We start from the raw sequence: 13,563 nt of genomic DNA, 5'->3' as shown, positions 1-13,563 counted from the left end.
CCCCGGAGTCCCAACACAATCATCCTGGGCCAGAGCACGGTCAATTCCAGTCCCACAGACCCCGGAGTCCCAACACAATCATCCTAGGCCAGAGCACGGTCAATCCCAGTCCCACAGGCCCCGGAGCCACGACACAATCATCCTGGGCCAGAGCTCGGTCAATCCCAGTCCCACAGGCCCCGGAGTCACAACACAATCACCCTGAGCCAGAGCACGGTCAACTCCAGCCCCACAGACCCCGGAGTCCCAACACAATCACCCTGGGCCAGAGCACGGTCAGTCCCAGTCCCACAGACCCCGGAGTCACAACACAATCACCCTGGGCCAGAGCACGGTCAATCCCGGTCCCACAGACCCCGGAGTCCCAACACAATCATCCTGGGCCAGAGCACGGTCAATTCCAGTCCCACAGACCCCGGAGTCAAAACACAATCACTCTGGGCCAGAGCACGGTCAACCCCAGTCCCACAGGCCCCGGAGTCCCAACACAATCATCCTGAGCCAGAGCACGGTCAACTCCAGTCCCACAGACCCCGGAGTCACAACACAATCATCCTGGGCCAGATCACGGTCAATCCCAGTCCCACAGGCCCCGGAGTCACAACACAATCATCCTGGGCCAGAGCACGGTCAATCCCAGTCCCACAGAGCCCGGAGTCACAACACAATCACCCTGGGCCAGAGCACGGTCACTCCCAGTCCCACAGGCCCCGGAGTCACAACACAATCACCCTGGGCTAGAGCACGGTCAATCCCAGTCCCACAGAGCCCGGAGTCACAACACAATCACCCTGGGCCAGTCACGGTCAATCCCAGTCCCACAGGCCCCGGAGTCCCAACACAATCACCCTGGGACAGAGCACGGTCAATCCCAGTCCCACAGACCCCGGAGTCCGAACACAATCACCCTGGGCTAGAGCACGGTCAACTCCAGTCCCACAGACCCCGGAGTCACAACACAATCACCCTGGGCCAGAGCACGGTCAACTCCAGTCCCACAGGGCCCGGAGTCACAACACAAACACTCTGGGCCAGAGCACGGTCAACTCCAGTCCCACAGGCCTCGGGGTCCCAACAGAATCACCCTGGGCCAGAGCACGGTCAATCCCAGTCCCACAGGCCCCGGAGTCCCAACACAATCATCCTGGGCCAGAGCACGGTCAACTCCAGTCCCACAGACCCCGGAGTCCCAACACAATCATCCTGGGCCAGAGCACGGTCAATCCCAGTCCCACAGACCCCGGAGTCACAACACAATCACCCTGGGCTAGAGCACGGTCAACTCCAGCCCCACAGGCCCCGGAGTCACAACACAATCATCCTGGGCCAGAGCACGGTCAACTCCAGTCCCACAGGCCCCGGAGTCACAACACAATCACCCTGGGCGAGAGCACGGTCAATCCCAGTCCCACAGACCCCGGAGTCCCAACACAATCATCCTGGGCCTGAGCACGGTCAATCCTAGTCCCACAGACCCCGGAGTCACAACACAATCACCCTGGGCCAGAGCACGGTCAATTCCAGTCCCACAGGCCCCGGAGTCCCAACACAATCATCCTGGGCCAGAGCACGGTCAATCCCAGTCCCACAGGCCCCGGAGTCACAACACAATCACCCTGGGCCAGAGCACGGTCAACTCCAGGCCCACAGGCCCCGGAGTCACAACACAATCATCCTGGGACAGAGCACGGTCAACTCCAGTCCCACAGACCCAGGAGTCACAACACAATCATCCTGGGCCAGAGCACGGTCAATCCCAGTCCCACAGGCCCCGGAGTCACAACACAATCACCCTGGGCAAGAGCACGGTCACTCCCAGTCCCACAGGCCCCGGAGTCACAACACAATCACCCTGGGCCAGAGCACGGTCAATCCCAGTCCCACAGGCCCCGGAGACCCAACACAATCACCCTGGGCCAGAGCACGGTCAACTCCAGTCCCACAGGCCCCGGAGTCACAACACAATCACCCTGGGCCAGAGCACAGTCAACTCCAGTCCCACTAACCCCGGAGTCCCAACACAATCACCCTGGGCCAGAGCACGGTCAACTCCAGTCCCACTGACCCCCGAGTCCCAACACAATCACCCTGGGCCAGAGCACGGTCAATCCCAGTCCCACAGGCCCCGGAGTCCCAACACAATCATCCTGGGCCAGAGCACGGTCACTCCCAGTCCCACAGACCTCGGAGTCCCAACACAACCATCCTGGGCCAGAGCACGGTCACTCCCAGTCCCACAGACCTCGGAGTCCCAACACAACCATCCTGGGCCAGAGCACGGTCAACTCCAGTCCCACAGGCCCCGGAGTCACAACACAATCACCCTGGGCCAGAGCACGGTCAACTCCAGTCCCACAGGCCCCGGAGTCACAACACAATCTTCCTGGGCCTCACCACGGTCAATCCCAGTCCCACGGGCCCCGGAGTCACAACACAATCACCCTGGGCCAGAGCACGGTCAACTCCAGTCCCACAGGCCCCGGAGTCACAACACAATCACCCTGGGCCAGAGCACGGTCAACTCCAGTCCCACAGGCCCCGGAGTCACAACACAATCTTCCTGGGCCTCACCACGGTCAATACCAGTCCCACGGGCCCCGGAGTCACAACACAATCACCCTGGGCCAGAGCACGGTCAACTCCAGTCCCACGGACCCCGGAGTCACAACACAATCATCCTGGGCCAGAGCACGGTCAACTCCAGTCCCACAGGCCCCGGTGTCCCAACACAATCACCCTGGGCAGAGCACGGTCAACTCCAGTCCCACAGACCCCGGAGTCACAACACAATCACCCTGGGCCAGAGCACGGTCAGTCCCAGTCCCACAGACCCCGGAGTCCCAACACAATCACCCTGGGCCAGAGCACGGTCAACTCCAGTCCCACAGACCCCGGAGTCACAACACAATCACCCTGGGCCAGAGCACGGTCAGTCCCAGTCCCACAGACCCCGGAGTCACAACACAATCACCCTGGGCCAGAGCACGGTCAACTCCAGTCCCACAGACCCCGGAGTCACAACACAATCACCCTGGGCCAGAGCACGGTCAATCCCAGTCCCACAGGCCCCGGAGTCACAACACAATCACCCTGGGCCAGAGCACGGTCAGTCCCAGTCCCACAGGCCCCGGAGTCACAACACAATCATCCTGGTCCAGAGCTCGGTCAACTCCAGTCCCACAGGCCCCGGAGTCCGAACACAATCACCCTGGGCCAGAGCACGGTCAATCCCAGTCCCACAGGCCCCGGAGTCACAACACAATCACCCTGGGCCAGAGCACGGTCAACTCCAGTCCCACAGGCCCCGGAGTCACAACACAATCACCCTGGGCCAGAGCACGGTCAATCCCAGTCCCACAGACCCCGGAGTCACAACACAATCACCCTGGGCCAGAGCACGGTCAATCCTAGTCCCACAGGCCCCGGAGTCCCAACACAATCACCCTGGGCCAGAGCACGGTCAACTCCAGTCCCACAGGCCCCGGAGTCCCAACACAATCACCCTGGGCCAGAGCACGGTCAACTCCAGTCCCACAGGCCCCGGAGTCACAACACAATCACTCTGGGCCAGAGCACGGTCAATCCCAGTCCCACAGGCCCCGGAGTCACAACACAATCACCCTGGGCCAGAGCACGGTCAACTCCAGTCCCACAGGCCCCGGAGTCACAACACAATCACTCTGGGCCAGAGCACGGTCAATCCCAGTCCCACAGACCCCGGAGTCCCAACACAATCACCCTGGGCCAGAGCACGGTCAATCCCAATCCCACAGACCACGGAGTCCCAACACAATCACCCTGGGCCAGAGCACGGTCACTCCCAGTCCCACAGGCCCCGGAGTCCCAACACAATCACCCTGGGCCAGGACACGGTCAATCCCAATCCCACAGACCCCGGAGTCACAACACAATCATCGTGGGCCAGAGCACGGTCAACTCCAGTCCCACAGGCCCCGGAGTCACAACACAATCATCCTGGGCCAGAGCACGGTCACTCCCAGTCCCACAGACCCCGGAGTCACAACACAATCACCCTGGGCCAGAGCACGGTCAACTCCAGTCCCACAGACCCCGGAGTCACAACACAATCACCCTGGGCCAGAGCACGGTCAATCCCAGTCCCACAGACCCCGGAGTCACAACACAATCACCCTGGGCCAGAGCACGGTCAACTCCAGTCCCACAGACCCCGGAGTCACAACACAATCATCCTGGGCCAGAGCACGGTCAACTCCAGTCCCACAGACCCCGGAGTCCCAACACAATCACCCTGGGCCAGAGCACGGTCAATCCCAGTCAGACAGGCCCCGGAGTCCCAACACAATCACCCTGGGCCAGAGCGCGGTCACTCCCAGTCAGACAGGCCCCGGAGTCCCAACACAATCATCCTGGGCCAGAGCACGGTCAACTCCAGTCCAACAGACCCCGGAGTCCCAACACAATCATCCTGGGCCAGAGCACGGTCAACTCCAGTCCCACAGACCCCGGAATCCCAACACAATCATCCTGGGCCAGAGCACGGTCAATCCCAGTCCCACAGGCCCCGGAGTCCCAACACAATCACCCTGGGCCAGAGCACGGTCAATCCCAGTCCCACAGACCCCGGAGTCACAACACAATCACCCTGGGCCAGAGCACGGTCAACTCCAGTCCCACAGACCCCGGAGTCACAACACAATCATCCTGGGCCAGAGCACGGTCAACTCCAGTCCCACAGACCCCGGAGTCCCAACACAATCACCCTGGGCCAGAGCACGGTCAGTCCCAGTCCCACAGACCCCGGAGTCCCAACACAATCACCCTGGGCCAGAGCACGGTCAATTCCAGTCCCACAGACCCCGGAGTCCCAACACAATCACCCTGGGCCAGAGCACGGTCAATCCCAGTCCCACAGACCCCGGAGTCACAACACAATCATCCTGTGCCAGAGCACGGTCAATCCCAGTCCCACAGACCCCGGAGTCACAACACAATCATCCTGGGCCAGAGCACGGTCAATCCCAGTCCCACAGGCCCCGGAGTCACAACACAATCACCCTGGGCCAGAGCACGGTCACTCCCAGTCCCACAGACCCCGGAGTCACAACACAATCACCCTGGGCCAGAGCACGGTCAATTCCAGTCCCACAGACCCCGGAGTCCCAACACAATCACCCTGGGCCAGAGCACGGTCAATTCCAGTCCCACAGACCCCGGAGTCCCAACACAATCATCCTGGGCCAGAGCACGGTCAATTCCAGTCCCACAGACCCCGGAGTCCCAACACAATCACCCTGGGCCAGAGCACGGTCAATTCCAGTCCCACAGACCCCGGAGTCCCAACACAATCACCCTGGGCCAGAGCACGGTCAACTCCAGTCCCACAGACCCCGGAGTCACAACACAATCACCCTGGGCCAGAGCAAGGTCAATCTCAGTCCCACAGGCCCCGGAGTCACAACACAATCATCCTGGGCCAGAGCACGGTCAACTCCAGTCCCACAGACCCCGGAATCCCAACACAATCATCCTGGGCCAGAGCACGGTCAACTCCAGTCCCACAGGCCCCGGAGTCCCAACACAATCACCCTGGGCCAGAGCACGGTCACTCCCAGTCCCACAGACCCCGGAGTGCCTACACAATCCCCCTGGGCCAGAGCACGGTTAACTCCAGTCCCACAGGCCCCGGAGTCCCAACACAATCACCCTGGGCCAGAGCACGGTCAATCCCAGTCCCACAGACCCCGGAGTCCCAACACAATCACCCTGGGCCAGAGCACGGTCAATCCCAGTCCCACAGGCCCCGGAGTACCAACACAATCATCCTGGGCCAGAGCACGGTCAATCCCAGTCCCACAGACCCCGGAGTCACAACACAATCATCCTGGGCCAGAGCACGGTCAACTCCAGTCCCACAGGCCCCGGAGTCACAACACAATCATCCTGGGCCAGAGCACGGTCAATCCCAGTCCCACAGACCCCGGAGTCACAACACAATCATCCTGGGCCAGAGCACGGTCAACTCCAGTCCCACAGACCCCGGAGTCCCAACACAATCACCCTGGGCCAGAGCATGGTCAACTCCAGTCCCACAGGGCCCGGAGTCACAACACAATCACCCTGGGCCAGAGCCCGGTCAATCTCAGTCCCACAGGCCCCGGAGTCACAACACAATCATCCTGGGCCAGAGCACGGTCAACTCCAGTCCCACAGACCCCGGAATCCCAACACAATCATCCTGGGCCAGAGCACGGTCAATCCCAGTCCCACAGGCCCCGGAGTCCCAACACAATCACCCTGGGCCAGAGCACGGTCAACTCCAGTCCCACAGACCCCGGAGTCCCAACACAATCACCCTGGGCCAGAGCACGGTCAGTCCCAGTCCAACAGACCCCGGAGTCCCAACACAATCACCCTGGGCCAGAGCACGGTCAATTCCAGTCCCACAGACCCCGGAGTCCCAACACAATCACCCTGGGCCAGAGCACGGTCAATTCCAGTCCCACAGACCCCGGAGTCCCAACACAATCATCCTGGGCCAGAGCACGGTCAATTCCAGTCCCACAGACCCCGGAGTCCCAACACAATCACCCTGGGCCAGAGCACGGTCAACTCCAGTCCCACAGACCCCGGAGTCACAACACAATCATCCTGGGCCAGAGCACGGTCACTCCCAGTCCCACAGACCCCGGAGTCCCAACACAATCACCCTGGGCCAGTCACGGTCAATCTCAGTCCCACAGGCCCCGGAGTCACAACACAATCATCCTGGGCCAGAGCACGGTCAACTCCAGTCCCACAGGCCCCGGAGTCCCAACACAATCACCCTGGGCCAGAGCACGGTCAACTCCAGTCCCACAGGCCCCGGAGTCCCAACACAATCACCCTGGGCCAGAGCACGGTCAATCCCAGTCCCACAGACCCCGGAGTCACAACACAATCACCCTGGGCCAGAGCACGGTCAATCCCAGTCCCACAGACCCCGGAGTCCCAACACAATCACCCTGGGCCAGAGCACGGTCAATCCCAGTCCCACAGACCCCGGAGTCACAACACAATCACCCTGGGCCAGAGCACAGTCAACTCCAGTCCCACAGACCCCGGAGTGCCAACACAATCCCCCTGGGCCAGAGCACGGTTAACTCCAGTCCCACAGGCCCCGGAGTCCCAACACAATCACCCTGGGCCAGAGCACGGTCAACTCCAGTCCCACAGACCCCGGAGTCACAACACAATCACCCTGGGCCAGAGCACGGTCAACTCCAGTCCCACAGGCCCCGGAGTCACAACACAATCACCCTGGGCCAGAGCCCGGTCAATCTCAGTCCCACAGGCCCCGGAGTCACAACACAATCATCCTGGGCCAGAGCACGGTCAATCCCAGTCCCACAGACCCCGGAGTCCCAACACAATCACCCTGGGCCAGAGCACGGTCAATCCCAATCCCACAGACCCCGGAGTCCCAACACAATCATCCTGGGCCAGAGCACGGTCAACTCCAGTCCTACAGACCCCGGAGCCCCAACACAATCACCCTGGGCCAGAGCACGGTCAACTCCAGTCCCATAGGCCCCGGAGTCACAACACAATCATCCTGGGCCAGAGCAGGGTCAATCCCAGTCCCACAGACCCCGGAGTCACAACACAATCACCCTGGGCCAGAGCACGGTCACTCCCAGTCCCACAGACCCCGGAGTCACAACACAATCATCCTGGGCCAGTCACGGTCAGTCCCAGTCCCACAGGCCCCGGAGTCCCAACACAATCACCCTGGGCCAGAGCACGGTCAACTCCAGTCCCACAGGCCCCGGAGTCCCAACACAATCATCCTGGGCCGGAGCACGGTCAATCCCATTCCCACGGGCACCGGAGTCACAACACAATCATCCTGGGCCAGAGCATGGTCAATCCCAGTCCCACAGACCCCGGAGTCACAACACAATCATCCTGGGCCAGAGCACGGTCAATCCCAGTCCCACAGACCCCGGAGTCCCAACACAATCATCCTGGGCCAGAGCACGGTCAACTCCAGTCCCCAGACCCCGGAGTCACAACACAATCACCCTGGGCCAGAGCACGGTCAACTCCAGTCCCACAGACCCCGGAGTCACAACACAATCATCCTGGGCCAGAGCACGGTCAACTCCAGTCCACCAGACCCCGGAGTCACAACACAATCACCCTGGGCCAGAGCACGGTCACTCCCAGTCCCACAGGCCCCGGAGTCACAACAAAATCACCCTGGGCCAGAGCACGGTCAACCCCAGTCCCACAGACCCCGGAGTCACAACACAATCATCCTGGGCCAGAGCACGGTCAACTCCAGTCCCACAGGCCCCGGAGTCACAACACAATCATCCTGGGCCAGAGCACGGTCAATCCCAGTCCCACAGGCCCCGGAGTCCCAACACAATCACCCTGGGCCAGAGCACGGTCACTCCCAGTCCCACAGACCCCGGAGTCACAACACAATCACCCTGGGCCAGAGCACGGTCAATCCCAGTCCCACAGACACCGGAGTCACAACACAATCACCCTGGGCCAGAGCACGGTGACTCCCAGTCCCACAGACCCCGGAGTCCCAACACAATCACCCTGGGCCAGAGCACGGTCAATCCCAGTCCCACAGGCCCCGGAGTCCCAACACAATCACCCTGGGCCAGAGCGCGGTCAATCCCAGTCCCACAGACCCCGGAGTCACAACACAATCACCCTGGGCCAGAGCACGGTCACTCCCAGTCCCACAGACCCCGGAGTCACAACACAACCATCCTGGGCCAGAGCACGGTCAATCCCAGTCCCACAGACCCCGGAGTCACAACACAATCACCCTGGGCCAGAGCACGGTCAACCCCAGTCCCACAGACCCCGGAGTCACAACACAATCATCCTGGGCCAGAGCACGGTCAATCCCAGTCCCACAGGCCCCGGAGTCACAACACAATCATCCTGGGCCAGAGCACGGCCAATCCCAGTCCCACAGACCCCGGAGTCACAACACAATCACCCTGGGCCAGAGCACGGTCAACCCCAGTCCCACAGACCCCGGAGTCACAACACAATCATCCTGGGCCAGAGCACGGTCAATCCCAGTCCCACAGGCCCCGGAGTCACAACACAATCACCCTGGGCCAGAGCACGGTCAACCCCAGTCCCACAGACCCCGGAGTCACAACACAATCATCCTGGGCCAGAGCACGGTCACTCCCAGTCCCACAGACCCCGGAGTCACAACACAATCACCCTGGGCCAGAGCACGGTCAACCCCAGTCCCACAGACCCCGGAGTCACAACACAATCACCCTGGGCCAGAGCACGGTCAATCCCAGTCCCACAGGCCCCGGAGTCACAACACAATCATCCTGGGCCAGAGCACGGTCACTCCCAGTCCCACAGACCCCGGAGTCACAACACAATCACCCTGGGCCAGAGCACGGTCAACTCCAGTCCCACAGGCCCCGGAGTCACAACACAATCATCCTGGGCCAGAGCACGGTCAATCCCAGTCCCACAGGCCCCGGAGCCCCAACACAATCATCCTGGGCCAGAGCACGGTGACTCCCAGTCCCACAGACCCCGGAGTCACAACACAATCACCCTGGGCCAGAGCACGGTCAACCCCAGTCCCACAGGCCCCGGAGTCACAACACAATCACCCTGGGCCAGAGCACGGTCAACCCCAGTCCCACAGGCCCCGGAGTCACAACACAATCATCCTGGGCCAGAGCACGGTCAATCCCAGTCCCACAGGCCCCGGAGCCCCAACACAATCACCCTGGGCCAGAGCACGGTCAATCCCAGTCCCACAGACCCCGGAGTCCCAACACAATCACCCTGGGCCAGAGCACGGTCAACCCCAGTCCCACAGACCCCGGAGTCACAACACAATCATCCTGGGCCAGAGCACGGTCAACTCCAGTCTCACAGACCCTGGAGTCACAACACAATCATCCTGGGCCAGAGCACAGTCAATCCCAGTCCCACAGACCCCGGAGTCACAACACAATCATCCTGGGCCAGAGCGCGGTCAACTCCCAGTCCCACAGACCCCGGAGTCACAACACAATCACCCTGGGCCAGGACACGGTCACTCCCAGTCCCACAGACCCCGGAGTCACAACATAATCACCCTGGGCCAGGACACGGTCACTCCCAGTCCCACAGACCCCGGAGTCACAACACAATCACCCTGGGCCAGAGCACGGTCAATCCCAGTCCCACCGACCCCGGAGTCACAACACAATCATCCTGGGCCAGGACACGGTCACTCCCAGTCCCACAGACCCCGGAGTCACAACACAATCACCCTGGGCCAGAGCACGGTCAACCCCAGTCCCACAGACCCCGGAGTCACAACACAATCATCCTGGGCCAGAGCACGGTCAACTCCAGTCTCACAGACCCTGGAGTCACAACACAATCATCCTGGGCCAGAGCACGGCCAATCCCAGTCCCACAGACCCCGGAGTCACAACACAATCACCCTGGGCCAGAGCACGGTCAATCCCAGTCCCACAGACCCCGGAGTCACAACACAATCACCCTGGGCCAGAGCACGGTCAATCCCAGTCCCACAGACCCTGGAGTCCCAACACAATCACCCTGGGCCAGAGCACGGTCAATCCCAGTCCCACAGACCCTGGAGTCCCAACACAATCACCCTGGGCCAGAGCACGGTCAATCCCAGTCCCACAGACCCCGGAGTCCCAACACAATCATCCTGGGCCAGAGCACGGTCAACTCCAGTCCCACAGACCCCGGAGTCACAACACAATCACCCTGAGCCAGAGCACGGTCAACTCCAGTCCCACAGACCCCGGAGTCACAACACAATCACCCTGGGCCAGAGCACGGTCAACTCCAGTCCCACAGACCCCGGAGTCACAACACAATCACCCTGGGCCAGAGCACGGTCAACTCCAGTCCCACAGACCCCGGAGTCACAACACAATCACCCTGGGCCAGAGCACGGTCAATCCCAGTCCCACAGACCCTGGAGTCCCAACACAATCACCCTGGGCCAGAGCACGGTCAATCCCAGTCCCACAGACCCTGGAGTCCCAACACAATCACCCTGGGCCAGAGCACGGTCAATCCCAGTCCCACAGACCCCGGAGTCCCAACACAATCACCCTGGGCCAGAGCACGGTCACTCCCAGTCCCACAGGCCCCAGAGTCACAACACAATCATCCTGGGCCAGAGCACGGTCAACTCCAGTCCCACAGACCGCGGAGTCACAACACAATCATCCTGGGCCAGAGCACGGTTAATCCCAGTCCCACAGGCCCCGGAGTCACAACACAATCACCCTGGGCCAGAGCACGGTCACTCCCAGTCCCACAGGCCCCAGAGTCACAACACAATCACCCTGGGCCAGAGCTCGGTCAATCCCAGTCAGACAGGCCCGGGAGTCACAACACAATCATCCTGGGCAAGAGCACGGTCAACTCCAGTCCCACAGACCCCGGAGTCACAACACAATCATCCTGGCCCAGAGCACGGTCACTCCCAGTCCCACAGACCCCGGAGTCACAACACAATCATCCTGGGCCAGAGCACGGTCAATCCCAGTCCCACAGGCCCCGGAGTCACAACACAATCACCCTGGGCCAGAGCACGGTCAATCCCAGTCCCACAGACCCCGGAGTCCCAACACAATCACCCTGGGCCAGAGCACGGTCTATCCCAGTCCCACAGACCCCGGAGTCACAACACAATCACCCTGGGCCAGAGCACGGTCAACTCCAGTCCCACAGGCCCCGGAGTCACAACACAATCATCCTGGGCCAGAGCATGGTCAACTCCAGTCCCACAGGCCCCGGAGTCACAACACAATCTCCCTGGGCGAGAGAACGGTCAATCCCAGTCTCACAGGCCCCGGAGTCCCAACACAGTCACCCTGGGCCATAGCACGGTCAACTCCAGTCCCACAGACCCCGGAGTCACAACACAATCACCCTGGGCCAGAGCACGGTCAATCCCAGTCCCACAGACCCCGGAGTCCCAACACAATCACCCTGGGCCAGAGCACGGTCAACTCCCAGTCCCACAGACCCCAGAGTCACAACACAATCATCCTGGGCCAGAGCACGGTCTATCCCAGTCCCACAGACCCCAGAGTCACAACACAATCACCCTGGCCCAGAGCACGGTCAACTCCAGTCCCACAGACCCCGGAGTCACAACACAATCATCCTGGGCCAGAGCACGGTCAACCCCAGTCCCACAGGCCCCGGAGTCACAACACAATCACCCTGTGCCAGAGCACGGTCAACCCCAGTCCCACAGACCCCGGAGTCACAACACAATCATCCTGGGCCAGAGCACGGTCAACTCCAGTCCCACAGACCCCGGAGTCACAACACAATCACCCCGGGCCAGAGCACGGTCAACTCCAGTCCCACAGACCCCGGAGTCACAACACAATCACCCTGGGCCAGAGCACGGTCAATCCCAGTCCCACAGACCCCGGAGTCACAACACAATCATCCTGGCCCAGAGCACGGTCAATCCCTGTCCCACAGACCCCGGAGTCACAACACAATCATCCTGGCCCAGAGCACGGTCAACCCCAGTCCCACAGACCCAGGAGTCACAACACAATCACCCTGGGCCAGAGCACGGTCAATCCCAGTCCCACAGACCCCGGAGTCACAACACAATCATCCTGGGCCAGAGAACGGTCAACTCCAGTCCCACAGACCCCGGAGTCACAACAGAATCACCCTGAGCCAGAGCACGGTCAACTCCAGTCCCACAGGACCCGGAGTCACAACACAATCACTCTGGGCCAGAGCACGGTCAACTCCAGTCCCACAGGCCCCGGAGTCACAACACAATCATCCTGGGCCAGAGCACGGTCAATTCCAGTCCCACAGACCCCGGAGTCCCAACACAATCACCCTGGGCCAGTCACGGTCAATCTCAGTCCCACAGGCCCCGGAGTCACAACACAATCATCCTGGGCCAGAGCACGGTCAACTCCAGTCCCACAGGCCCCGGAGTCCCAACACAATCACCCTGGGCCAGAGCACGGTCAACTCCAGTCCCACAGGCCCAGGAGTCCCAACACAATCACCCTGGGCCAGAGCACGGTCAATCCCAGTCCCACAGACCCCGGAGTCACAACACAATCACCCTGGGCCAGAGCACGGTCAATCCCAGTCCCACAGACCCCGGAGTCCCAACACAATCACCCTGGGCCAGAGCACGGTCAATCCCAGTCCCACAGACCCCGGAGTCACAACACAATCACCCTGGGCCAGAGCACAGTCAACTCCAGTCCCACAGACCCCGGAGTGCCAACACAATCCCCCTGGGCCAGAGCACGGTTAACTCCAGTCCCACAGGCCCCGGAGTCCCAACACAATCACCCTGGGCCAGAGCACGGTCAACTCCAGTCCCACAGACCCCGGAGTCACAACACAATCACCCTGGGCCAGAGCACGGTCAACTCCAGTCCCACAGGCCCCGGAGTCACAACACAATCACCCTGGGCCAGAGCACGGTCAACTCCAGTCCCACAGGCCCCGGAGTCACAACACAATCACCCTGGGCCAGAGCACGGTCAACTCCAGTCCCAC

Source organism: Scyliorhinus torazame, chromosome 19 (genome assembly GCF_047496885.1).
Source record: "Scyliorhinus torazame isolate Kashiwa2021f chromosome 19, sScyTor2.1, whole genome shotgun sequence".
Classification (NCBI taxonomy): domain Eukaryota; kingdom Metazoa; phylum Chordata; class Chondrichthyes; order Carcharhiniformes; family Scyliorhinidae; genus Scyliorhinus; species Scyliorhinus torazame.
Note: the sequence above shows the minus strand (reverse complement) of the source record.